The sequence below is a fragment of the Schistocerca americana genome, chromosome 2 (genome assembly GCF_021461395.2).
Source record: "Schistocerca americana isolate TAMUIC-IGC-003095 chromosome 2, iqSchAmer2.1, whole genome shotgun sequence".
NCBI classification, from domain to species: domain Eukaryota; kingdom Metazoa; phylum Arthropoda; class Insecta; order Orthoptera; family Acrididae; genus Schistocerca; species Schistocerca americana.
This window is the reverse complement of record NC_060120.1, coordinates 277,132,728-277,158,459: the sequence shown is the minus strand read 5'-3', so window position 1 is coordinate 277,158,459 and position 25,732 is coordinate 277,132,728. Positions and strand designations below refer to the sequence as shown.

Sequence of the window (25,732 nt, the reverse complement as noted above, 5' to 3'; positions counted from 1 at the left end):
TGACTGCTACGGTCGCAGGTTCGAATCCTGCCTCGGGCGTGGATCTGTGTGATGTCCTTAGGTTAGTTAGGTTTAAGTAGTTCTAAGTTCTAGGGGACTGATGACCTCAGATGTTAAGTCCCATAGTGCTCAGAGCCATTTCAACCATTTTTTGTGATGCAGCGTCAAGGGTAACCGCAGCCATGGTCTCCGAGCTGATAGTCCATGCTGCTGCAAACGTCGTCGAACTGTTCGTGCAGATGGTTGTTGTCTTGCAACCGTGCCCATCTGTTGACCCAGGGATCGAGACGTGGCTGCACGATCCGTTACAGCCATGCGGATAAGATGCCTGTCATCTCGACTGCTAGTTATACGAGGCCGCTGGGAACCAGCACGGCGTTCCTTATTACACTCCTGAACCCACCGATTCCATATTCTGCCAACAGTCATTGGACCTCGACCAACGCGAGCAGCAATGTCGCGATACGGTAAACCGCAATCGCGATAGGCTACAATCCGACCTTTATCAAAGTCGGAAACGTAATGGTACGCATTTCTCCTCCTTACACGAGGCATCAGAACAACGTGTCACCAGGCAACGCCTGTCAATTGCTGTTTGTGTATGAGAAATCGTTTGGAAACTTTCCTCATGTCAGCACGTTGTAGGTGTCGCCACCGGCGCCATCCTTGTGTGAAAGCTCAGAAAAACTAAACATTTCCATATAACAGCATCTTCTTCCTGTCGGTTAAATTTCGCGCCTGTAGCACGTCAGTTTCGTGGTGTAGCAATTTTAATGGCCAGTAGTGTAGTATGTTTCAGTGGGAAGGTAGTGGAAGGCATATGCTCTATAGCGGATATGCTCTATAGCGGAAATGCTCTATAGCGGATCTCTGACCCGTCAGTATCTACCCGACCGTGGTCAGACCATCTGTTATTCGTAATTGGAGATTTATCTCGTTTATTCAGTGCGCTGCTTTAGCTGAACGATCCGTGTGTAATGCGCCCACAGACGTGTTGTGCTTGGCGAACCTTTGGTGCCGTGGTCCTTGTGCGAGGCCGCACAAAGGCAGGCTGCGGCTCGGCTGGCCGTGTTGTTTCGGCCGCGGCGTACCTGTTGTTCTGCTACTGCTGCCGCGCCGTGTTGTTGCGGCCAGGAGGGCCGTCGCCGGCCCCGGCTGCTATTGATCGTCCGCCCCCGCCCCCCTCCCGAACCCGCCGCCCCCGCAGACCACAATCACACGACGTCTGTGCAACTGCCGTTGCGCGCTCCGTCCTCACTCCTCCGCGACTCTGTGTGTGTCCCCCTATCCGGCCAACACGCGGCCGACAGCGAAACCACCAGCGTTAGAGTCCCCGGGCTGCCTCGCTCTCGACATCCGCCTGGTCTTTTAGCGCCTAAAAGCGCGGGCAGTGCTAGTAGCGGTTAAACACCCTATATTGTCAGAGGTACGTGCAGCCACAAAACAACCAGTGGCTCCCGAATCGTCTCCTCCACCTCTCTGTATTGAGCATAAATGCAAGATGATGTCAATAATAAAGAGAAATAACTCAATACCTCCCCAGATCAAGAGTAGTGCCAATCATGTGTAGTGGTTCAAATGGCTCTGAGCACTATGGGACTTAACTTCTGAGATCATCAGTCCCCTAGAACTTAGAACTAATTAAACCTAACTAACCTAAGGACATCACACACATCCATGCCCGAGGGAGGATTCGAAGCTGCGACCGTTGCAGCACCGCGGTTCCGGACTGAAGGAATCATGTGTAGTACGCCACATTTTTAAAAATACTTCATAGGTACCCTACACCATGCCTGGGTTGGGTGGTTTGCGTGCTTCATCGATACAGACAGCTGGACCGTAGGTGCAACTACAAAGCAGATTCTTTGCTGATAATGCTGTTATTTACCTGTATATAAAGATATCAGATGATCACAACAATTTGCAAAATGATTTAGACAAGATATCTGTAGGGTGCGAAAAGTAGCAGCAGACTCTAAATAATAATAAGTGTGAGGTCATTCACATGAGTACTGAAACGAATCGGATGAATTTCGCTTACATTATAATGTCACAAATCTGAAGGCTGTAAATTCAACTAAATTCTTAGTTACGGATTACAACTGCGAATAAGTTAAATTGGAACGATCACACACATAATTTTGTGAGGAAACCAAACCAAAGACTGCTGTTTTATTTATTTATTCGAAGGGCACCACAGCACGATAAATCAATACGCCAGTCCTTGCTTTCTTCCTTATTCTTCCTTTCTGTCGACATTAGCTTCATGCATTCTGATCTTTGTCTTCGGAGGACATCGATGTTATGAGGCTACTTTCTTTTCCTCTCTTGTTCTTCCCTTAATGTCACCTTCTGAACATTAAGTTTCTATTGTGTTTGTACATTATCTCAATGTTTGCTTCTTTGAGGTCATTTAAAATCTGTGTAAACCTCGATGGTTGTCCTTTAAGCTTCATTATTTTATTAAATATTTGTTTTGTGAGCCTGGTGTTTTCCATTCTCGCTAAATGTTCAAAGGATGACATTTTTCTTTTGTTCTTTACATGTTCGTAAATTTCTTTCTTCGGTCGTGGTCTGTTGTATTCTGTTCCTGTTCTCGTTGGGCAGTGTATGCTTCTAACCAGTCTTCTTTCCATTTTCATTACTTTATGTGTTCCACGTTTTTGTACTAGGTTTAGTATTTCGGCACCACACAAAGACTCTGTTCTCATCACTGTATTGTATTGTTTAATTTTGGTGTCCCATTATAATGCCTTCTTATTGTATATGTTTCTGATGGCTTGGAACGCGATGTTCATCTTTTTTGCTCTTATTTCTAGACTTTCTTTCTCACTATTGTTAATGGTTAGCTCCTCACGTAAATATTTGAATGAACTGACTTTCTTGAATCTGTTTCGCTTTATGATTAGTTTCTCTGAGCAATTCTACTATAGACGCGCCTTACACAACGCTTGTCAACCCTCTTCTGGAGTATTTCTGTGCGGTGTGGGATCTGCATCTAATGGGACTGACGGAGGAGATCGAAATGTTCAAAGAAGGGCAGCTCGTTTTGTATTATTGGAAAATAGGGGAGATAGTGCCACGGGTATGAAACGCGCGTGGGTTTTCAATCAATAAAACCAAGGCGCCTTTCGTTGCGGCAGGATCTTCTCATGAAATTTCAATCAGTAAGTTTCTCCTCAGAGTATGAAAATATTTTGTTGGCGCTCATCTACATAGGGAGGAATGATATCAGAGTGGAACTGTAGAGAATAGCTTTAATGTGGTTGTGTGAACCCTCTGCGAAGCTCTTGACTTTGAATTGGAGAGCAATCATGTGGATGTAGGTGTATCTGTGCGGAAACGAGACTAAGCCGTGGTGCCGGAAGAGTGGTAACAACGTTTCCAAGAGTTGCAGGGCAGCAGTCTGGATGATTCACTGATCTGGCCTTGTGACAGTGACCAGCACGACCTTCCCTTGGTCGTACTGCAAACAGCTGAAAGCAACGGGAAACGACAGGCGATTCCCCCCCCCCCCCCCCCCCCCCCCCCCCCCTCCGAGGGCGCGCAACTCTGCTGTATGGGTTAATTGTGATGGTATCCTCTTGTGTAGAATATTCTGTATGTTAAATTGTTTCCCATTCGGATCTCTGTGTGGGGACTGGTTAGCAGGATGTCGTCATCAGGAAAAACAATATAAGCGCATTCCACAGATCGGATCCTGGAATGTCAGATACCTTAATCCTGTTTTATATGAGGCACTTTCTGGTCAAAATCGGCTACACGAAGTGCGTGGGCCTTTCGTGTCTTGAGTGTAAACCAACAACCAACTACGTCGCCAGTGTGTCTGTGACGTCAATGACCTATGGATTGTGCCGAGTGGGGAATTATAAGCCGGCCGAAGTGGCCGAATGGTTCTAGGCGCTTCAGTCTGGAACCGCGCGACCGCTACGGTCGCAGGTTCGAATCCTGCCTCGGGCATGGATGTATGTGATGTCCTTAGGTTAGTTACGTGTAAGTAGTTCTAAGTTCTAGGGGACTGCTGACCTAAGATGTTAAGTCCCATAGTGCTCAGAGCCATTTGAACCATTTTGGAATTATACATTTCCGACTATGCCGCACACTGCACATGTACAGCGACAAGGGACTTTGGGGGCATCTGCTAACATCGGACACTATAATTTATTCCGGTCGAGGTCACTCCTATTACAGAAATGGATTTTCTACTTTCGTGTCTTCTGAATCTTTATGATGTTGTTTGCTTTGTTTTGGTGGCACATTGAAAAGTTGCACAAGGTCTTGGTATTTTTCTTCCTACTAGTGGTCTTTCTACAGAGGAGATGAAATACCTAAAAGCAAAAAAATATTTACGTTTTACGGTGAAAATATCTACACTACGCATAAATAAAAAGTGAAAAGACAAACATTATAATGAAAATTATTTCAACAATGAAAACGTCAAAATTATTCGACGAGTAAAATAATTTTCGTTGTTATTTGGCACTTAACAAGAAAAGAAGATACAAAGGATAAAGCAAAAAGGTACCATTTACTGTGTTCTGCATATCGTCTGATACGTCTGCTAATATATATTTTCTCAAGCAAATAAATGTATATGTTCGGAAGTGTTTGAATGATACTTTTCCTATTCTTTCAGTCATGAGGAGTGTGAACAGTTTATCACACGACGATTGACATGAACTTCCCCTATGAATTCTGCTTCAGTCATTAATAAACTCTGTTGTCATTGTTTCTGCATTTTGTTGCTTTTTTCAATTTTCCCGAAAAAAAAAGATAGTCCTTCATAACCCCACTTTCAATATTCAGGTGCGAAACTACGCAGTAGTCACCTTTCACTACACCGGGAATTTTGGCGCTGACGTGTAAACTAAAAAAAAACACTGAACGCAGACGAGATTCAGTAATTGGGACAATAAAGTTGATCGTGTAAAAGGGACTTTAATCTGGTAAGTAGCTAGGTAGGTTAGAGAATTTAGGAAAGAGAAATGGATAAATTGAAGTTAGGTATAATGGGAACGTGAGACGTGCAGTGAGACTACTAACAGGACTTTGATCAGCTCAGTACAGGATTATCAACATAATATCAGACAGTTGTGATGTAGCAGCAGACGTAATAACGAACAAGCAAATAGGAATGTGGGTAAGCTAGTACGAACAGCATCGTACTAGCCAAGATAGACAGGAAACTAACACCCACCACAGAAGTACAATTTTATACACGAACTAACTCCTCATATGATGAAGATACTGAAGGAATGTATCATGAGATCAAGCAAGTTATTCACGTACTTGAGGGAGCCAAAAAATGTAATAGCAATGGGTGACTCTAATTCAGTAATAGGAAAAGAAAGAGAAGAAAGAAGATGTAGAAGAATGTTGAAAAATGGCTCTGAGCACTATGGGACTCAACTGCTGTGCTCATTAGTGCCCTAGAACTTAGAACTACTTAAACCTAACTAACCTAAGGACATCACACACATCCATGCCCGAGGCAGGATTCGAACCTGCGACCGTAGCAGTCGCACGGTTCCGGACTGCGCGCCTAGAACCGTGAGACCACCGCGGCCGGCTAGAAGAATGTTGACTGCGGGACTGGAATAAAATAGAAATGCGTCTAGTAGAATTTTGCACATAGCTTAAGTTAATCATCGCTAATACTTGATTTAAGAATCTTGAGAGAGGCCTGGGGAGGTTTGGAAACCAGATTTTAAACTATAAGACATTTCCAGAGGCAGAGGCAGATATCGACTCTGACCACAATTGATTTGTTATGAACTGCAGATTAAAACTGAAGAAATTGCGTAACAGTAGGAAATTAAGGAGATGGCACATGGATAAAATGAAAGAAACAGAGATTGTTGAATGTTTCAGAGACAGCATTAGCAAAGTTAGACTGAAACAGCGGAAAGGGATACACCTGAAGACGAAGGGGTAGCTTTGACAGGCGAAACAGAGAAGGCAGCAGTGATGTAGGTAAAAAACAAGACCTAGTTGAAATATTTGGGAGCACAGAGATAGTGAATTTAATTAACGATAGGGGAAAATAAAAAAAATGCAGCATGTGAAGCAGGCGAGAGATAATACAGACTGAAAAATGAGATTGACAGAAAGTGCAGACTGGCTAAGCTGGAATGACTACAAGAGAAAGATAGAGAACAAAGAAGAGCTGAGTTTGTTTCTTTGTTATGTCTTTCAGTACGTCCCTCAGAATGAATCATTTACACATACGTAACAGTGATTGAGTGTAATAAGAAAGAACTTTGAATCTAACGTGACGATGTGCGCTCAGGCGTGTGGGACGGACGCGCTGGCCACGGTAGTACAGAGCCACTGCAGAGAGACGAGGCCGTCCCATCCATCACCCCAGCCCTACACACGACCTGCCGGCAGCTGCTGGGCGCCCAGGGCCTACCAGTACCACGTCCTCCGCGAAGCGACCCACCCTATAGCCTAAGCAACAGCACGTGGCCGGCAAGCTACGTGTAGCTACGATTCCGTCGCGAGTCTCCAACACGCCTTTCAAAAGTGGAACCAATGTTCGTACAGTGCTAATACTTTATACAGTAAATATACTCGTAGAAATACAAAGCGCATTTAATTTTGAATCCCAATTAGTTTCTGCAAATTTTGTCAATATTTCCGATCGAATTGTTAGAAGTTATGTATTTTCAGTAATGGCTGACCCGTCTCACCTCATACGGACAATCAAAAGCTGATACCGTCGAATAGAAATGGTAAATAAATACACGAGAGAAAGGCACGGATGAGATAAAAATTAAGGAAACAAGGGTGGTTCTCTTTCACTCTCATTTACACTGACGATGTCCATTGAAACTGGAAATCAAAAAGTTATCCAAGTGTTAGATTAGATAATTAACCAGTATAAATGCAGTACTACTAGCAGATTACAAAGTAAAAATATCAGAAATTGTTCTTGTTGTATTTTGTAATACAACGGTTATACCAAATATGTACAGAAAAAATGTTAAAATGTCATTACACAAGACGAAACTTTGATGGTCAGAAGACAGTGATTACGAACGAAATAATTGGAAAGGTATTACAATGTAAATATCTGTATTGAAACACAAGATCATGCTAACAATACAGATGTAAAATTGCTCAAAGTTCAAGCAAAATGTGCAGTAATAAGTAGAACACTTAACTGCAAAATTTGAAAAGACACTAAGATCAAATTTTTATAAAAATGTGTTCATACCTCTAGTAATGTATGGAAGCGAGAAACAAATAAAAAAAGAAAGATGATAGGAAAACACCAGCAGCATACGTGAGACACATGAGAGAGAGAAAAGGGCTACAAACGAAAAGATGTTCGTAATGAGATTGTTCAGACTGTTAATGGACAAGCAACTGAGAGTGGAAACAACACGTGATTTGTATGAGAAGACTCCCTATCGACTCATCTGGTAAACTCAGTCACTGTTGATCCGTTCAAATGTTCAAATGTGAGTGAAATCTTATGGGACTTAACTGCTAAGGTCATCAGTCCCTAAGTTTACACACTACTTAACCTAAATTATCCTAAGGACAAACACACACACACCCATGCCCGAGGGAGGACTCGAACCTCTGCCGGGACCAGCCGCACTGTCCATGACTGCAGCGCCTGAGACCGCTCGGCTAATCCCCCGCGGCTGTTGATGTTGATCCGTCATGGACAGGGGACATCGGCTGAATGAGTAATTGTCAACGTCAACGCCAACAGCCGTGTAAGTTAAGATGTTATTTTATTTTGAAGGCTACCAGTTTCAGCATTTCATTATGCCATCTTCAGGCCCGAAATGCATCTCTCCAAATAAACGAAAGTGTCATATAGAGCCATAAGTCTCAGGATGTCGTCTGAATTTCGTGAATTCAATCGTTACACTAGTGCTTCATTCGAATATCTGATAACTATCAAATCTTCGAATGAAGCGCTAGTGTAATGATTGAATTCACGACATCCAGAGATGCATTCCTCTATATGACATTTTCGTTTATTTGGAGAGATGCATATGGGGCCTGAAGATTGCATAGTGAAATGCTGAAACTGGTAGCTTCCAGAATAAAAGAAAATACCATCTTAAGTTACACGGCTGTTGGTGAATTTCATTGACATTGACATCGGGTAAACGCTTTATATATAATGAGAAAATAAGACGTCCCGCTACTATTGGGGCAAGACAGTTGTTTCTTTGTTTTTGTTGGAGACTCGCAGTCCAGTGTAAAGTACTGTGGTTTCTGCTAATCAAAAATTCACCCAGACTATCGCATATGCAAAAAGATACTCGGTCTTATTAGTGGAAGGTTTGATATAGTACGACTTTTGGAAATCTCGGAAGACGGAATCTGCCTATTCACTGGCATCTACTGTTTTCAAGATATCGTCTGTGAATAAATCTGTCTCTGTTTTACACGCATGTACCTCATCCGTCTGTTTTGGAGAGTGATCGGGCAATCCGTTAGGCCGCCGGCGGTGACGCGTTCCTCATTCCTGCATAACGGGGGTGGCTCGCAGCCGCTGCCGCAGCCCCTGGTTTATTTTCGCCAGCTAACCCGGGGCCCGCAAAGTCATTATGGGAGACGCCCGGGAGGCCCGCCCTGTCACAGACAACAATACGGACGCCTCCCCCACCTCCGTGACCCCGGCACAGGGACCGGGACCCACCCCCACGGGCGGCGCAGAGTTATTTATTGTCGAGGGGCGCGGGCCCGCGACCGGGCCACAACTGTATATACGCGTTTTAATACCTGCGGTGGCACTCCTCCGGAATGTCCCTCATTGTTGTTCTCCGTATTCCCGAAAAATGTGGCCCTCTGCCTCTCCGGCCGCGTTGATGCGTTTCTGTAATAGTCCCGGGGAAGATGGGGCCCGCCGCCTTCTCGGAAGGCCGGATTTATACGGACTGCCGGGGGATGCTGCGACGCCCGCCGGGGGCGTGTTTGTAGGCCGCTACGTCATACTAAACGTCGGCGTCTACCTGTGCTCTCCTTGATGGCATTCGCATAATGAGTGCGCGATGGTGTTTCCGCGCGTTCACGGCGCCGACGTTCCGTCATTTACAGACGATACCTGGCTCGAAAGAAATAGTGCCATTTTTACAGCGTTCTGGCTTTCCGCGTGTGGTATGTAGGTACGTCGTAAATTGTACAGGGCAACGACAGAGCTTCCATCCTTCAACCCAATGCCTATGCAGGTTAGTGTTGGACTAGGAAGAAATAGAAAGAATATTAACGATAATTTCGGTGGCTGAAAGCAAATAGATGCGAAGAGTAGTAAGCTGATTGATGAAATGTCGGATTTCTGTTCTGCTTTATTCCATTCGATTTTTTTACACTTCAGTTCCTTTGTTACAATGTAAAAAGTATTTTAATTATGAAAATTATATAAAAACAGAAATGAAGTAGCTGTCGAATAGAAGAAAGAGAATCCGATTCGTGTATGCGTTGGAAAGATCACGCTAGTGCATGAAGTAGACAGTAAAGACAAGACTGAAAATTGATTTTGGATACTTGTTCTGTAGTCGGAATTTGCTATGGCCACTAGCAGTGTAGGGTGAACCTTCCCATAGTGCCTGACACTCATATGAGGGAAGCACCACAAAAATCATAAAATAAACCTCGGCGGAGATCCCGATACCAAACACAACAGCTATACGTCAACAAGTGGCCACGGAGGCCCTAACAATTTTATTAATAAGTTTTTTTTCTAGGAACGATGCGAAGTCCACATATAATACACTGTCCAGTCACATTAAAATGACAATCTGTCAAAAGGCTGAATAACCACACTTTGCGGCGCGGACTTCAGGGAGGCGTGCAGTGAGAGAGTCGGTGAGGTTCTGGAAGGTGCCGACAGAAATGTGGAGCCTCACTGACTCCAGTGTCGTGGCCAGCTGTGCGAGGTTTCTCGACTAAGCTTCCATCGCGCCAAAAGCCCGATCGAGGTGGTCCTACAGATTCTCGATTGGGTTTAACTCCTGTTACTTCGGTGGCCAGGGGAATACGGTAAACTCACCCTGGTTGTCTTCGAGCCACGCACGTCCACTGTGAGCTGTGTGACAGGTTGCATTGTGCTGCTGGTCTGCCATCGAGCGGAGAAGAAACAAACTGCATGTAGGAATGGATGCATACATGCCTGGTCAGTTGTGTCTTCTAGAATGACGAGATCACCCACGGAAAACATTCCCCAGACCAAAATTGTTGCGTGGTGTAGACTTTTCAAGCCGTACACGCCAACGGACTTCTGTCTGAGGGGGCATAAAGCATAATTCATCCGAAAAAGCCACCTATCGCCACTCAGTGGACGTCCAGTTGTACTAATGGAGTGTAAATTCGAACCTTCGTCTCAGTTGAACAGCAATCACCACGAATGCGTTAAGCAGATGCCTGTAATGGAGGCCTATACGCAGCAACTTTCGAAGAACGGTCTTTGAGCTGACGCTGTTGGTAGCCCTTTTGTTCAACTGGGTGGTCAGTTGCTCAACAAGTGCACGCCTATTCGACCGTGCACTTCTCCGCAGCCGGTCATCAATGGCACAGTTGCCTCGGCGCCGGTTTTGGACAGCGCCATTTTGCCAACCACGACGCTGGTGCATGGTGCAAGATCAGATATCTTCGGCATTAGATCTAAATCGTACTCAGGTCCTCCCGAATTACGTGTTTTCTTTTTATTCGTTCCAGTTAGTCACATTTTCCCTTACTCACATTTTATTAATGCAGCCCTGTACACAAAGCAATCACATCTCTTTTAAAGAATTGCATTTTCTGAGCAACAATACTGAATTAAGATAAAAACAAATACTGCGTTATAGTCATTTTTCTGTTTTCCCCTCGTTGCTTAGTGGCTTCAAATTCGTGCAGGTATGTTCCCGTCTATGCAACTAATTCAAGGCAGTTGGTTTACTACCATACGCGTTTGGCTTCTTTTATTTGTGAAGCATCTTCAGCGGCCTGTATTATATACAATAAACGTATTATGTGATAGTTACAATATGTCTCTATGTTACATTTTGTCGTGTTTTTCTCTTGTTTTTTAGGTTAAAAGCAACTTTTGTAACACAAATTTCGTGATGTGAAATAATCGTTCGGTGTTACGGTTTCCTGCGCTGTTCGCTCATATGTGTGGTTCAAATGGTTCAAATGGCTCTGAGCACTACGGGACTTAACATCTGAGGTCATCAGTCCCCTAGAACTTAGATCTACTTAAACCTAACTAACCTAAGGACATCACACACATCCATGCCCGAGGCAGGATTAGAACCTGCGACCATAGCAGGCGCGCGGTTCCGGACTGCAGCGCCTAGAACCGCTCGGCCACCGTGGCCGGCATATGTGTGGTCCTGGAGATGTGTTCATTAGTCTCCATACTCTAGTTTGTCGATTTGCGGCGTTCTTTCGCCTACATTTGATTCAATACATCCCATATATCACTTGCACTTTACATTTTGTGTTGTGTTTTCGGTGTGTAGTATTGCCAACTATCGGAGTGCGTTTATCATTCGTCTTTTGTTTGTTTTGTGCGTGTGGTTTGATATTTTTGTTTGTTGTGTGTGCAAGTGTGCTTCGTAATTGTATGACTAGTGTGTAAACGTATGATTCTTTCTTGAGAGTGTGACAACACGGGAACAGTTTACAAACTAAGTCGTTTGGGAAATGCTTCTACCCTTGGCCCGGGTAATCAGCAGTAGCTGGAAATTAAGTGTTCTGTGGCTCCCAATGAGGCGAAAGATTTCGTCATTACGTGTCCTTGTCGATAGTTATTAATTCGTCAGCAGACGCGACTTCAGATATACTTCTTACTGAAAAAATTCTGTCTGGAAACGAACCCAGTGCTACTGCATCTACAGCCAGCCACGCTAATCAGTATACAGCCGAGTGGCTGCCCGCAACAACAGATGGTTGTTGTGCTTAAGGCCTGTGGCGATGTTAAGAGGTCTCGTAACGTCGGTAGTCACTAACTTCTGTTAAAATTTATGCCTTTAATGTATAAAGTTGTTACTTTCTGCTTAGCTTCTTCGCATTCTTGACTTTTACTGGTCGCTGCGTGTCAAACACGTCTTACAGTGTCACGTATTACGTCTAATGTATCTTCGAGTTTTATTGACCTCTCGTTTATCATCTTGGGTAGGGTGCGGATTTCCAGCTAGTTACCGATGTCTAGACTTATAGTAAACCTCGGAACATTTGCACCCCATCGTAAGCATTTATTCCGAATAAGAAGAAGATTTCTGCCGTATATGGTGCAAAGGGTCACCAATAACAGTGACATCTGGAGATAGCCGCTTTTTGTGCCTCCCTTAGCACAATACAGCCAACATGTGCCCGTGTACATCCCATACAGCATATGTTTATCGGTCGTCAAACTGCGAAGTTATCGGTCCTTGTGATATCGGCACCAGTTCATTCAGATTCGACTTCAGTATCAGCAGGCTCTGTAACACTTTTTAGCCGCTGGCACTCGCGAAATGTTGCCTGGGAGTTTGTATCCCCGTTTCTCATTGTTAAATTTGTACTCTATTGCCTTTTCTGTGGTTACGCCGCACGACCTCACGTATTCGGCCTACAGCCGTCGTCGCGACAGAATGACGCGAGGCCGACGGCGCCAGTGCGGCGTCGACGTCGGCGTCGGCGTCGGATAATCAATTAGAGGAGCGGCCGGCCGGCCATGTTGTGTCCGGCGAGAGTAATCTGCCGGTTTAACGCCGCCCACCGCAAATAAACTCATCAGCGGCAGCAGCAGTTGCCATGGCGACGCTGTCTGGCGCAGCCGCCGGTACAGTTCCGTGCAGTCCCCCTCGCAGCGCGCCACGCGCTCGCCGCATCCCCCGCCACATCGCCCACCCCTGCCCTACAGGGTGCTGCCTTTTCGCTGGTGCCTTCTGTACCACTTCTGCACTTGACGTCTTGATTATTTTATGCCTCTATTACACGACTCATAAACGAGTCAACTGTCGACATGAGCTCCGTATATGAGCTCTGACGTGAAACCGACCAATGGAACTGTCGACTAAGAATCTGTGAGCTTATTGACAGTCTTACACACAAGGCATATCACCTACTTGCGGCATGAGGTTGTTCGCTGGTAATGATATTGTTCGCAGATAAACGCCAATGCAAGCGATCGCAAAGAAAGTCGAAAGACTTGAACGAAATTTCTACTTGGCCTAATCAATGGAAGCTTTCTGTCGATATGGGTATAAGTGCAAGATAATGCCCATATGAAAAAGGAGGATGACGACAATTTCTAATTAGAAGATTTGAGACGATATCATTTTAATACGAGGGTGGATCGGTAAGCAGTGCAACACATTTTTTTTTTTCTGAAAGCAGATGGGTTTTATTCAGGATCTCAGTACACCAAAGTATTCCCACTCTTCTGGCTACAGAACACTATTTCTCAATACAATCTCTGTTCATTGTGATGGCCCTACGCCACCTTACTGGGACAGCCCACATGCCCTCATAGTACCACTGTACTCGTCGACGTCGTAGCCAACGTCTTACTGCATCAAAAACCTCCGCAGCATACACATACCGCTTCCTACGTAGTGCAACCATCATTGGCCTAAACAGATGGAAGTCAGAATGTGCGAGATCCAGGCTGTAGAGTGGATGAGGAAGAACAGTCCAGTCAAGTTTTGTGAGCTTCTCACGGTTGCGTAGTCTCGTATGAGGACTGCGTTGTCATCGAGAAGGAGAAGTTCGTTTTCATTTTTGTGACGACAAACACGCTGAAGCGATTTCTTTAATTTCCTGAGAGTAGCACAGTACGCTAAAGAGCTGATCGTTGCACCATGAGAAAGGACATCAAACAGAATAACCCTTTCATTGTCCCAGAAGTCCGTCGCCGTGGCTTTACCGGCTCAGAGTGCGGTTTTGAACTCTTCCTTCGCAGGAGAGTTGGTGTGGCGCCACTCCATAGATTGCGACTTTTTTTTTCCATTTTGAAATGAGGAACCACGGCGAACTTTATACCTCTACCCGTTACTGAGAAAAGGGGTCCTAACAGTCGGACAGACTGACGAACAACGAAGTAATCCCATAAGGGTTCTGTTTTTATCGATTGACGTAAGGGTGTCTAAAAACGTCATCGTGGAATAAGGGCGAACAGCTTATTACCACACGTTACTTATCGAGTTGTTTAAGCTTGTCGTCTTCATTACTTGCTAAAACCATTGCAGGTGTTCCGCTCCCCATTCTGAAGACTGTTCTGATGCATCTCTTCATGCAAGTCTGTCACGTTTCACGTTCTTAATCTCTGCATGACATGCTTACTGTAGTCCAGCCTTGGCCTCCTCCTACAATCTCCTGAATTCTTCTCCCAACCCACATTTAAACCCAGACTCTTCAGACTGACGATTCCGTGATGTGTGAGGATGTGCTCTGCTACTCGATCAGTTCTTTTACTCTCGTTGTGCCGCACATATTTCCTCCAGTTCGATGCTGTACCTCTTTACTACTTTTCCGACCTCCCCATATTATCTTCAGCACTGACTTGTCGATACTGTTAGAATCATACAGCCAACAAGATACAAGTCAAAAGTTTGTTCAAACCTTTACCTACGTTTGGACACATATAAACCTAGGCAAAGGTTCTAATAAACTACTGAAGTGCAACTGGTTGGCTGTATGATTTTCATTGTATCCAAAATTCTACAGCTGCTCCCTTGTTCAAGATTTTATTGTCCTGTCACACCACACTTAGAAATGCCCAAGTGTTCATTCATTTGTCCGGAACTGAAACATATCTTCCCAGAGGTTGGCTTCTACCAGGCTTTCTATTCCTCTGTAAATAATTTGTGTTACTATTTTTTGATCATTTCTAATTAAATTGATAGTTCGGTAATATTCACATCTCACACGATATGCATTCTTTGGAATTGTAGTAACGACATTCTTCCTTAGGTATGAGGAAATTTCACCTTTCAAATCAAATAGCTCTGAGCACTATGGGACTTAATTTCTAAGTCTAGGGGACTGATGACCTCAGAACTACTTAAACCTAACTAACCTTTCAAATCAAATGGCTCTGAGCACTATGGGACTTAATTTCTAAGTCTAGGGGACTGATGACCTCAGAACTACTTAAACCTAACCAACCTAAGGACATCACACACATCCATGCCCGAGGCAGGATTCGAAAATGCGACCGTAGCGGTCGCGCGGTTCCGGACTGTAGCGCCTAGAACCGTTCGGCCACTCCGGCCGGCGAAATTTCACCTTTCCTATACATCTCGCGCCCCAGGTGGAACATTTCTGTCGTGTCTGACTCTCTTAGTGGTGTCAATAAATCTGACGGACCTTATTTCGAGTTAAGCCTTTCAGTGCTCCGTCAAATTCATGTCGCAAAATAGTATTTCACACCCCATCTTCACCTACTTCATGTTTCCTTTCTTCAGTGCTGTCTTCAAGTTTCCATCTATTCAGGTCAGGAAGTGTCTCCTCGCTGAGTTTAGGTGGCTAACCGTCGTTCCACAAAGCATGTTGCAAACCTGTCTCGCGGCTCTAGACGCGACGTGGCGGGGAACAATTAGCCAGCAGCAGCGTCTGCTGTGAAGCTCCTCAGACCAGCTCACCTCGGCTCAGTCCGCAGACCCGGCGATTTATCGCCGCGGCGCCGCTGACGTACGGCCAGGGGTCGAACCGGGACCGCACGCCCCCCCACCGGCGACTGTTCCCCGTAAAACACGGAGCAGCGCCTTGTATGTACGGTCTGAGCGCGCCGCAATTTGCAGACGGCTGGCTACCCGTCCGTAAATCCCCTCTACCTGGACCGGCGGCAGCGCTTCTGGGCACCTACTTTAGGTCCAGTCCGTTTCAAAAACTGATTGTACGCAAAAGGACCGTGTATTTTCCTGAACAGATAATACTCAGTGTGGCTTTGAATCTCGGTGGGCTTTATCGCCAGTCGAGTTTAAGACGTCACCCGACAAGTGACAAACTGATTCCTGTGCGTTTCCCAGGTAGAATCGAAATCCATTCACTATAACTGACTACAGGTACCACAGTGGGATCGTCCTTTTTCCTGATACTGGAAAGTTTATTATTCATTCCTATTGTTATTATTGTGATTTGATGCTGTCCTCCATATTTCCCAATCTTTTGTTGATATTATCATCTCTGCACCGAACATCCTATGTTTATAGTTTCTAATTTTTTACTGCGCCTATTATTTTTAGCCTCATCCACTTCTTCCAGTGCCATTTCACCTGCATGTGCATGACGAAGCAGCTTTTTCAGAAAGCTTTTCTTTAAAGACTCTTTGTCCATTGTACAAAGCCGCGCGGGGTAGCCGAGCGGTCTGGGGCGTCTTGTCACGGTCCGCGCGACTTCCCCGTCAGAGGTTCGAGTCCTCCCTCGGGCATGGGTGTTTGTGTCGTCCTTATCGTAAGTTAGTGTAAGTTAGATCAAGTCGTGTGTAAGCTTAGAGACCGATGGCCTCAGCAGTTTGGTCCCGTAAGACCTTCAAAAAAATCCATTGTACAACGGAAAATACCTTCTACCAAGCACTAATTGCGACGTAAATAAACGAGGTAACATCTGAGGTCATCAGTCCCCTAGAACTTAGAACTAATTAAACCTAAGGACATCACACACATCCATGCCTGAGGCAGGATTCGAACGTGCGACCGTAGCGGTCGCGCGGTTTCAGACTGAAGCTCCTAGAACCGTTCGGCCACACCGGCCGGCTATCCTGTTCAGTCGTGTCCATTCACTTCTCATCAAATCAAATCCTGGCACATGGAGCTTGAACACCATGGTGTTTTATTGTTGCAGCATTCTATCTCCTGCATCACTATTCTTGAAGGTCAAACTTCTTTTTGTTTCTTTCATATTGTCACAGTGAAGTGTGTGATATCAAGCTGTTTGGAGGAGAGTCATTTAAGACTCTATGAATTGGAAGGTCTTGGGAGCTAGTCTGGCTGATGCAGCTTCCTCCATTCTCCATCGGCTGCTTCTTGGCGTCGCAGTTCAGGTGGTGGAATGTTACTGATAGTGTGCAGCCAAGGGATCTGCGTGTATTTTAGTATACCCGTAATAATTCATATTGTTCATTCGGATGGGTGTTTAGTTTCCTTGTACTGTGTTGCTTAGTGGTTCACAGTATTCAGCTACAGGATTTACTAGTGTCAGAACTCCAGTCCCTGCAATGGAAGCTTCAGCACCCCTGGTTGTGCTAGCCAGTTTCGTTACGATGTTATTTCGAGTCTTTAGCTTTTAGCTAGTGTCTTCGAGGTGTTCTTTAAATGTTAAAGACCGATCGAGCGTGACATCAAGGTATTTAGGCTGGAAATGTCGTCTAATCTGCGTTGACAGAAATTCACATTGAGCTGTTGGTTTTGCGAGGAGGGCAGTCATTATTGTCCTTCCAAGCTGAACCACAGCTGTAAAAAATGGCCACATGTTTATGAGTCATGTAACTACGGAACAGCCTCACACGCAATAGGAGGACACGGTGGCGCGGTCTTTGCTCGAGTTCTAAAGACACTACAATCTTTCCTCGCCTTCGAGTTCTAAAGACACTAGAATCTTTCCTCGCCTTCAGCAGCGAGAAACTCTTTCCCAGAACCAGACCTTCAGAGTGCAGACGTCGTGTTATGGAGTAGGGAACATATTGACAGAAATAGCAAAATTAAATTAGTTTGCTGCACAATATAGTCTGAAATTCAGAACCAGAAAATTGGTAGCTTGTATTTTAACATGTACGAAAGCAACGTATGAAGGCCTGTATTCTTCCATTTATGATACCGGACCGAATTAATAGCTTGTCATTGTGTAATGTGTGCAATCATTATGTGATCGCGTAACTATATGGACCGCTGTAGTTAAAACTGATGTCTCTGCCTCAACGTAACCGGACATATTTTGTATGTGCCACCCATTGGGTGTGCAGACAACGCTTTGCAAGGCACCGTCACACTATAATGCCGCCTCATTCTTGTTCGAGGGGTCAGCTTATGCAGTGATAGAACCGACTGTTAGTGTGTTACTGAAAAGATAGTGTTTTTGATGCGTACCACTCGTGCTTGGTTTGTCCTATAGCATCTTTATGTCTTGTCGTTTCTTCAGCGGCAGGTGTTTACCTGCGCCTGCTTCCATTGTTTCCTTTATCCTTATCTGTCAGACGACTGTAAATACTGAAATTTCCATCCAAACTGTAGTTACGACGCGCCGTATCAGCTCTACGGTCGTAGACAGCTCGTCTGCTGACAAGGCTAGGGACTTGGCTTGTTTCCTTTGTTCCCGTGCTAAGCCACCGCGTTGACATGCGTTACTATTAAATATACACTACACGGAAATGTCAAACTGCTGACCCGTAATTTGCGGCGATAACTACTGAGCCCGCAAACAAAGGAAATTTCGCATCGTTCACCAATATGGAAAGGTAATCCAGATAAGACTTTCTTCAACTGCCATTACGTCATCATCATAAAGCCATCCATTATTGTCGGAACCTGTACAGGGATGTATAATTTATTCTACTGTAGGTGCGAGACGTAATGACGTAGCGACACTGGTAAAAACTACCCAGTATATGTTTTTAATACAACCTGGGATACTGGCTTTTCCAAGGCACTGCTACCGTGTTTTTCACACCTTCCATCAACAACTACATGTTCATAGATACTCCGCAAGCGACCGTACGCTGTACCACTACTAGTCGATTCCTTTCCTGTTCCACACCAAAACAGAGCGACGGAAAAAACGACTCTCTATATGCCTCCGTATGAGCCCTAATTTCTCGTATCGTATCTTCGTGGTCCTTACGAGAATTGTCATTTAGCGGTAGTAAAATCAATTTGCAGACAGCTTGTAACGCTGGTTCTCGACATTTTCTCGATGGCGTTCCTCGAAAAGAAAGTCCTTCCTTCCAGGGATTCCCATTTGAGTTCCCAAAGCATCACTGTATTACGTGCGTGTTGTTCCGGCTTACTGCTAATAAATCTGGCAGCCGCTTCTGAACGAGAGTTCCAAGAAATTCTCCCAATGTACCGAAGTTGACCAAGCACCTTCCCTGCCACAGTCCTCACATATCCGTTCCATTTTACCGGTATATCGTTTTGCAACGTTACGCCCAGACATTTAAATGGCGTGACTGTGTCAAATAGGACACCACTAATACTGTATCCGAACATTAGGGATTTGTATTTCCTACTCATCCGCATTAACTTACATATTTTTACATTTAGAGATATCTGCCATTCATCACAACAACTAAGTCATCTTGTATCCTCCTACAGTCACTCAACAACGACACTTTCCCATACACCCCAGCATCATCACCAAACAGCTGCAGATTGCTACACACCCTGTCCGTTAATTTATGTACGGTACACAGAGAATACTAGCGGTCCCATGACACTTCCGTGGGGCACTCCCGACGATACCCTTGTCTCTGATGAATACCCACCGTCGACGACAGCATGCTGGGTTGTATTACTTGTGAAGCCTTCGAGTCATCACATAACCAGTGACCTATCCCATATGCTCGTACATTTGTTAACAGTCTCCAGTGGGGCACCGTGTCAAACGCTTTCCAGAAATCTAGAAATGTGGAATCTGTATATTGCCCTTCGCCCATAGTTGGCACTGTATCATGTGAGAGGCCAAGCTGAGTTTCGCAAGCGCGATGCTTTCTGAAATGATGCTGATTCGTGGACGTAAGCTTCTCAGTCTCAAGAAAATTTGTGGTATTCGAACTGAGAAACAGATTGCAGCACTGCATTGATAACAATGGTCATCACTTCGAACACCTTCTGTAAATGGACGTTCATGCCACCATTTTTACTTTCGTTGACCTTAAAAGACCTTACTGTTACAAATCAATGGATTTGTCTCGATAGCCGCTATCAGATAATAAATACCAAACTATAGCATCCCATTTAAAAAAAACAAAGTCAGCCTTCATATTTCTGACGCAACCCTACATAACACCAAAAAACCAACGTCATATTATGGCCCTCCTTGTCCCACGCAACATTTGTCCCACAAACTTTTCAGCCACTATCATACTTTCGCAGTTATTCTAGGTGGCAACAGTTAGTGACTCACCCTGTATTTATAAAAATGGTAGTTTTAGAGTCTTGCCCCTCCCCCCCCCCCCTTCCCCGAGGATGAATTTTTGTGGGCGCCTGTGCTGAAGAGGAGGAACTATTCTCTTGCGTGGGGCCGAAAAATTAACTGATCACAAGTAACGATCGCCTTGTATCTCGTGAGTTAGCCAGTAGCACCAAAGAACTACGTCTAAGCAACGAATTTGAGTAATGTCATGTACTTGTCAGTTATATGAAAGTTTTCTGGTCTACTTGTCAGACTACAGTTTCTCGTTGATACGGGAAGCGCCCGAGGCACTGAGTAAAGAACCCGTATGTTCTAATCGTACGACAGTGTCAAGTTTGGGTGTTGTGTGATGTCCTTAGGTTGGTTAGGTTTAAGTAGTTCTAAGTTCTAGGGGACTGATGACCATAGATGTTAAGTCCCATAGTGCTCAGAGCCATTTGAACCATTTTTCAAGTTTGGGGCCTAACATTCCTTCGACAACATGGTCATTACTGAGCACGATCTCGCATTAATTAAGAATGGGGAAGGAAGTCCGCCGTGTTCTTTCAAAGAAACCATCCCGGGATTCACCCTACACGTTTTAGGGAAATCACACGAAATCTAAATCTCGATGGACGAACGGGAATTTGAACCGTCGTCCTCCCGGACGCGAGACCAGTGTGTCAACCGCGGCGCTACCTTACTCGGTAGCGTCGTTAAGACGGTTCCTAGCGTTCAAAGGCTGCTCCCGGCAACCAGAGTTTCGGAGTCGTCGCTGCGAGTTTTACTTTTCGCCTCACTTGCCGCAGTCACTCACGACGGTTGTTTGTTTTATACCGTTTTTTATTGCGCCTCTGCAGACGCCGCGGGCTCGCGATAACAAGTTTAAGCGCAGGTGCGTGGGCGGGTGGGCGGTTGGAAGTTTGCGTTTCGCCGCTTGATTTATTGGCGGCGTGCGGTGGCGTGTCGCAGGATTTGTTGGGCACCCCGGAGCACTGCACACACACACACACACACACACACACACAAACGCTGAGCTTAATTACTCGCCGGCTCACAGCGGCTTAGCTTAGCTTCGCGGCGCCGTCAGCCAGCGTTCAGCTCCCTGTGCTGTACACCCCCTGAGTGGCTCTTACGTCACGGTGTGTGCTGCTGGCGCCGCCCTACAATGCTCGCGCACTCGAAACATACATCCACCGCAATGACGCGGCGTAGCTTGAGAAACTAGAGCAATGACGAAGCAGTTAACGAGCTACTGACATGCGCTTCACAGTGGTTTGTAGAGTATTCTGTAGAAGGAACACTGTTGGCGTATCAAGTGTCTAGTAGACAAGTGGTCGTCAATCTGCTGTCTGTTCTGAGCCGTGTTTTAGGAGGAGCATCTGGAAAGTTCGGTAAACAGTCTCGGGAAATAAAGGAAACAGGAGTCACAAACAAATTACCTTTACTGGCCTTCAGAGTAATCACCATTAGCTAAGCTGTTGGAAACTACAAACGCTTCGCGCGGAATCGCTCGAACGCCTTGTCACGCGGAACGCCTGCGAAGCGTAAGCCTTTCAGGGCTATATGAGTGACTGGAATACTCTCTTTCAAATTCTGAAGGTGGCAGGGATCAAATACAGGGAGCGAAAGGCTATTTACAATTTGTACAGAAACCAGTTGGCAGTTATAAGAGTTGAGGGACATGAAAGGGAAGCAGTGGTTGGGAAGGGAGTGAGACAGGGTCGTAGCCTCTCCCCGATGTTATTCAATCTGTATGTTGAGCAAGCAGTGAAGGTAACAAAAGAAAAATTCGGAGTAGGAATTAAAATCCATGGAGAAGAAATAAAAACTTTGAGGTTCGCCGACGACATTGTAATTCTGTCAGAGACAGCAAAGGACTTGGAAGAGCAGTTGAACGGAATGGATAGTGTCTTGAAGGGAGGATATAAGATGAACATCAACAAAAGCAAAACGACGATAATGGAATGTAGTCGAATTATGTCGGGTGATGGTGAGGGAATTAGATTAGGAAATGAGGCACTTAAAGTAGTAAAGGAGTTTTGCTATTTGGGGATCAAAATAACTGATGATGGTCGAAGTAGGGAGGATATAAAATGTAGACTGGCAATGGCAAGGAAAGCGTTTCTGAAGAAGAGAAATTTGTTAACATCGAGCATAGATTTAAGTGTCAGGAAGTCGTTTCTGAAAGTATTTGTATGGAGCGTAGCCATGTATGGAAGTGAAACGTGGACAATAAATAGTTTGGACAAGAAGAGAATCGAAGCTTTCGAAATGTGGTGCTACAGAAGAATGTTGAAGATTAGGTGGGTAGATCACATAACTAATGAGGAGGTATTGAACAGAATTGGGGAGAAGAGAAGTTTGTGGCACAACTTGACGAGAAGAAGGGACCGGTTGGTAGGACATGTTCTGAGGCATCAAGGGATCACCAATTTAGTATTGGAGGGCAGCATGGAGGGTAAAAATCATAGAGGGAGACCAAGAGATGAATACACGAAGCAGATTCAGAAGGATGTAGGTTGCAGTAGGTACTGAGAGATGAAGGAGCTTGCACAGGATAGATTAGCATGGAGAGCTGCATCAAACCAGTCTCAGGACTGAAGACCACAACAACAATGAATGAGGGGAAGCAAGACGTAGTTTGCTGGCGCCTAATCTGGGGAACAAGGAGGGTACTGAAGAACGCCCACCTTGCGTTGAGCGTGAAAGTTAAGCACGCAGACGTTGCTGGTATCTAACAGTGCGTGATCACAGTGCTTCCAGCGATTCCGCAAGAGTTGTTTGCTGACAGTTTCCAAGAGCTTCACAACTATAGCCGGAACTGTGTTCTATAGCTAATAGTGATTACTTTGAACGCCGGTAAACGTATTTATTTGTAACTCTCGTTACCTTTATTCTGTGAGACCACTCACCGAACGTTTCAGGCACACCTTGTATAATGCATGCATCTAGCAATTAATATCCGAATTAAAAAACGCCAATTAACGTTAAGAGATTATTAACAGCGTCGTTTTCCCTCTCAGTAGCAACCCAAAGCACAGAGACAGCAATATTTTAAGATGTGCTCAACTTTAATTGACGTTGATGAATTCGGCCGCGAGCCAGATAAAGTTGCCTTACTTCAAGCATGGGGAGGGGGGGGGGGACGTTAATTAGCGTGGCCACTGCGAGGTTAGATGATATTGAAAGGGGGATGTTTTACTGTTTGTCTTCCAGTACGAACAACTCTCGTGCGCGACTTGTTCCGATCGGCTGCTGTGGTATAAATTTTGACACAGTAGTGACATGAATTTGCGAATATGCTTTACAGAGATGACCATCTTAAAGTGCGGTACATATTTGCCGCAAGGAATATTAAATTAAATTGACGCTTTTGCAATACGGAACAATGAGTAGGAGAAAAAACGACATTCAATCAAAATGTATGATTGTGTTTCATTTAAATCCACTAATTACAGGCCCTTATCACTAACTTCGATATGCTGCGGGATTTTTGAACATATATTGTGTTTGAACGTTATGAATTACCTCGAAGAGAATGGTCTATTGACACACAGTCAACACGGATTCAGAAAACATTCTCCTTTGAAACGCAACTAGCTCTTTACTCATATGAAGTGCTGAGTGATTTGACAAGGGATTTCAATTTGATTACGTATTTCGAGATTCCTACAAGGCTTTTGACACTGTACCTCACAAGCGGCTTGTAATCAAATTGCGTGCTTATGGAATTTCGTCTGTTATGTGCCTGGATTCGTGATTTACTGTCAGAAACGTCACAGTTCGTGACAGAGTCATTGAGTAAAACAGAAATGATTTCTGGCGTTCCCGAAGGTAGCGTTAAGGACGGCTACTGTTCCTTATCTTTATAAACGATTTAGGAGACAATCTGAGCACTCGTCGTAGGTTTATGCAGATGATGCTGCCGTTTATCGTTTAGTTAAGTCATCAGAAGATCAGAACAAATTGCAAAACGATTTACATAAGATATCTGTATGGTACGAAAATTGGATATTGAGCCTAAATAACGAAAAGTGTGAGGTCATCCACATGAGTGCTAAAAGGAATCCGTTAAACTTCGGTTACACGATAAATCAATCATATCTGAAGACCGTAAATTCAACTAAATACCTAGGAATTAACTTAAATTGGAAAGAACACATAGAAAATGTTGTGGGGAAGGCGAACCAAAGAATGCGATTAATTGGCAGAACACTTAGAAGATGCAACAGATCCACTGAACAGGCTTACTACACTACGCTTGTCTGTCCTCTTTTGGAGTACTGCTGCGAGGTGTGGGATCCTTACCAGATAGGATATTGGAGTTCATCGAGAAAGTTCTAAGAAGAGCAACACGTTTTGTATTACCGAGAAATAGGAGGGAGAGTGTCACGGACGTGATACAAGAATTGGGGCGGACATAATTAAAATCGATGTTTCTCCTTGCGGCGGAATCTTCGCACGAAATTTTATCACCAACTTTTTCCTCCAAATGCGAAAATATTTTCTTGACGCCGACCTACATAGGGAGAAACCACAGAAAGATGTAAGTGTTCGTTTTCTCCGCACGCTGTTCGAGAGTTAAATAATAGAGAATTGTTGCGAAGGTTGTTGAATGAACACTCTGCCAGTGTGATTTGCGGAGTATGCATGTAGATGTAGATGAGATATTACTACTGTTGTTAATAAATCGTCTGCTCACATAGACAACACAACAATACTTCTTCACGTAAGTATACTGTCGCTACTTTGGGGTCACCGAAGGTGGCAGCGATCTCAGGCAGAGAACAATCAATAGGAAATGTCCCGAATGGTGCCGACTTTTAACGATCAGTACTCGGCGGGTCAGTGGCCAACTTTTTGCGCCCTTGCTATAGTTAGTCTGTTGAGGGCTCATAATATACCAACTTAGGTTAGCAATTAATCGGTACACATACGGCCCGTGGTGATACCTTACAAAGTCGATACTGGCTCTCGAGCAAAAAAGTTTGACGGCCACTGGTCTAGACAGTTTTCTTCCGTCATCATCTAGGAAGATGACAACTGTCTTATACTACTTATGACAGTGGTGGAATTGGTGAGTCATTGCATTGGTTCGAAGTGTCAACAACCAACCCAGCGAGGGAGGAACGACATGCGGAAACAATAATCTCCGTGTGACCCACAACTTCTCACACACGCACTGAAATGTATTTCCAGTGCCAAAAGTCGAATGAAGTGTGAGACGAGAAACCTTACACCCACTATCAACTAGAGCAGCAAATAAAGGAAAGTATTCAGTTGAGGAATATTAGGGAATGAAACATTTTCTCGCTTTGGATGTCGAACTAACTTTTTTTGTTTCAAGTTCACGGTACTTTATCGAAGTTTTAACAGTGTGAGGCTCATGGCTCGATGGATGTTTCGGTAGTGTTGCTGTCCTCTTCAGTTTGGAGACTGGTTTGATGTAGCTCTTCTGCTAATCTGTGCTGTGCAGACTCTCCAGCCTTGCATAACTGCTGCAACTACGTTCGTTTGAACCTACGACATTCGAGCCTTCGTCTCCCACTAGAATTTTTACCTCCTCTCCCCGCCCCCGCACACACGCATCCCTACACCACGAAGCTGGTTATTCCTTGATGTGTCATGATCTGTCAGTCAACCAGTATCTTTCACTCATGTTTTAGGTGCCATCCTTGAAATGTAA

General features: G+C 44.7%; 1 protein-coding gene across 1 annotated transcript in view; it reads left to right on the top strand.

Annotated features, from left to right (window-relative positions):
* Positions 1-25,732, top strand: part of LOC124593957 (zinc finger protein ZIC 1-like) — a 260,252-nt gene that overhangs the window by 193,924 nt on the left and 40,596 nt on the right. The gene's annotated exons all lie outside the window — the stretch shown is intronic.